A 3388-nucleotide genomic window follows, 5' to 3' on the forward strand; every position below is an offset into this window, starting at 1 on the left:
TTCTGTTAGGGCTACCAAATTAGAAGAGAGACAGAAACATGAAACTCTTTTTGCTGGAGGAAGCATTGCCTTGGTATCAGGACGAGCATATTATCTAGTGCCTACAATCTCGTTGCATCATTGGCGCTCTTACTTGGGCATTGGCAAAAAGTCTCATAAATCTAAAGAGCCTTTTTGGCTCCAGGAGAGCTTACGAGATCTTGTTTGTGAGAAGGTGGATAAGAAGATGTGCTATTTTTTATTGCTCAAGATATTACCAACCTTGCTCTGCAAGATTCTTTTTGATGTGGGTGTGGCACATTCAACAACTTTAATTAGTTAGTCTACTGTTTGCAGCATAAAGGACTTATGTTCAGACCCCCAAATTTGCAGAGTAATATATCACGTTTGTGACTTGCAAATATGATGAAATCCACAACAAACAAAATGGATGGCTCTCTTGAGTCTTAAGTCCCTGAGGCCCAACACAACAACTTTTTTGGAAAGTCCAGGCTGTATAAACTCCAATGCCTTATCCTACTTTGTTGCCAAACCAAACATGGTCAAAAAAATAAAACGGTGTGAAAGCTCAAAATGCTCCTGCATCTACAAAGGTTAAAACAAATACAATGTTTGTTGCTTGAGCAACAACAAAAAAAATGAAAATGCAATGTACAAAAAGAGAAGAAGCAAGGAGACAAACAAATCACTTGATGCTTGATCAGACAAACAGAACATTCTTCTTGTCTGGGGTGTCACACACATGATAGCACACTGTTGGCAACACTCCTTTGAGGAGCATGCTCTGCATTTCGGTTCTGCATCTTGAAGCCTGATAAACGGCAAGAGTGAGTCGTGGTGGTCTAGAATGTAGAGAAGGTTCTGATTGATAGCCTGCACAGTCACAATGGTAAAGAAAGAACTTGGTCACAAAACCAATACAAAGGCAACATCCTAAACTGTTGTGACAGAGGCATTGACTTCAAATGTCTTTGCCTAGCTACATGATTGGGGAAAGTGAAGGGACTTGCAGAGCCCAGTTTCCCCAACCACTGCTAGCTAGGTGGTCGGACTTCCTTCTGCAGAAACTCATATGTGCCACAATTCAAAGATACAAATAAGAAAGAGGTAAAATCACCTCTTCAATGGAAAGCCCTTGGAGGGACGGTTTCAAACGTCGAACAGTGATAGTTGATATGCTTTCTCCATACATGTGCAAGTCTAGTGTACTACTTGGAGGAAAAACCTGGAAAATTCAATGCAAAATTAATAGATGCATTGAGCAGTGACTTCCCAAAAAGTGGCATATAACCTACCTGGAGACTTTGAATGGCAACAGGATGCTTCCCAGCAAGACATTGCAATACTTGATTCCTGCACCTTCTATACATCAAATAAAAGCAACATCACTTTCCCCCAACTAAGAAAACAACTCTTGCACCTTCTACAAGTCCTGGCTTTGGGAACTTTGTGATTGCTGCCATTGAGAAGAGAATCGTTATGGCAGACAAGTGATGGATTTGCTCAATGCAAGCAAATGATTGATCTTTGCGTAGAAGGATTCCCTTGGCACACACTAGCAAGTAGGTGCAAAAGCTCCTACATTCATGAACAGATTTTTCTTCAAGTCACTGAACCTTTCATCTCTTGGTACATATCCCCTGTCAAAAGCTAATTGTGGTTCTTCTAGCTCAAAGTCTGCACCATAAATGCATTAACATCCAAAAGATTAATGTCCTTTCCTTGACCAAATGTACATGGAATATGAAAAGACCACTTACCAGATTTGATGCGATTTTGCCATGTCCTACATCTACGTGGATAGGGATACATGGAGGAGCCCCTAAGAACAGACCTTGTAAGGTCCTAATTTTCTTTAGGATTACTTACGTCATTATACACATCATAATCATATATCCTTTCATCATCCCGAAGCTGTAACAATTCCTTAGGAGTCACGTTTGGTAAGGACATCTGCATGAGAGAGTTGGCAATGTAAAGGAGCACAAGCATTATGATGGGTAAAAGAATGTGTGACTACTTACCTGATTGGGGAAGAGGATACGAGGCTGACCGCAATGGGCAAGGCGGGTATGGCAAATCCAAGTGTGAGATGTGGGACCTGCAAGACTTAGATATGAATATAAGCTGCATTATCGAACCTGAGCAGATTCACAAACAACCTGAGCAGATTCACAAACGGACATGAGCTCACTTAACTCACCTTATGAAGGGGGAGACTCGAGCGTCCTCACCGTCCTCTCTCTCTCTCTCTCTCTCTCTCTCTCTCTCTCTCTCTCTCTCTCTCTCTCTCTCTCTCTCTCTCTCTCTCTCTCTCTCTCTCTCTCTCTCTCTCTCTCTCTCTCTCTCTCTCTCTCTCTCTCTCTCTCTCTCTCTCCAAACCCCCCGAAGTCACTCCTACGTAGCGACAGAGCGCTTCAGACTGTAGTTGACTCTTTCTCTCTCCTCGAAGTCGCCCCTGTGTAGTGTGACAGATGTGTTGTATGCCCCTTGCATATGATCCAGTGCAGAACATGCCTGTGTCTTATCTTATCCTATAAGCGTACAACAGTGTACTTGTACCACACCCTCGTAGAGAGAGGTATCGTAAGTCACATCTTGACCAACTTACCATGTATGCGATTGTGATTGTATCAGGGTGACTGTAAATATGGCACTTTGCCTATGAATAAACATAAAAAATGTTTTAAGATATTAGTCAATGACCTTGTCCTTAACAGAGTAGTTAGTGTTATAGAGGAAGCATATATAATGATTGGTGTTGTACGCCGATCGTACTAGTATGTCATGCATACATATCAAAAAAGTCTCAAGCATGTGAGCCACTAGTATGCGTGCCTTGTACGGTTACACTGGCATGGATACATCACAGTGCAGTGTTGCATAAACTGTGAGCTTATATCCATGTAGTGCTAAAGATGTGTGCCATTATCATTGATCTAAAAACAATCCAAAATACCTTTGCACATAAGAGAATCCGTACTTCACATGAAGTTGGCCAAAGCACTTTGCTTTGTACATCGGTTTCTTATGGAGTCTGTCCAAGCACTTTTCTTTGCCCAAAATGAAAAATAAAGCATCTAAAAAATAAACATAACTTGACATTTACTAACCTTGTCGCCCACTTGTGGCTAGGTTTTTGGTAATTCGCCTAAATATAGCTCATAGCCATATGTAATGCTCGAGTGAGTTAGTGTATGTATCATATACACCCTCATGTGATTTTGAAAAAACAAAACTGTAGACATCTTGGCAAGTTTTTCCCAAGTTTCCCCAAACTTTGGAAACCACTATGCCAAATGTCGAAAGGGAAGCCTTTCTCCACATAAGTACTCATGCACTATTATGGTGCTCATAGCAAACACATACTCTTGAAAATTTACAATGG

General features: G+C 41.2%; 1 pseudogene; it reads right to left on the reverse strand.

The window, feature by feature from the left end:
- Positions 1–446: 446 nt before the first annotated feature.
- On the reverse strand, positions 447–3021 carry LOC147417945 (putative linoleate 9S-lipoxygenase 3; annotated as a pseudogene).
- Between the last annotated feature and the right edge of the window lie 367 nt (positions 3022–3388).

The sequence above is a fragment of the Adiantum capillus-veneris genome, chromosome 30, assembly GCF_014529385.1.
Source record: "Adiantum capillus-veneris isolate H3 chromosome 30, ASM1452938v2, whole genome shotgun sequence".
Taxonomy (NCBI): domain Eukaryota; kingdom Viridiplantae; phylum Streptophyta; class Polypodiopsida; order Polypodiales; family Pteridaceae; genus Adiantum; species Adiantum capillus-veneris.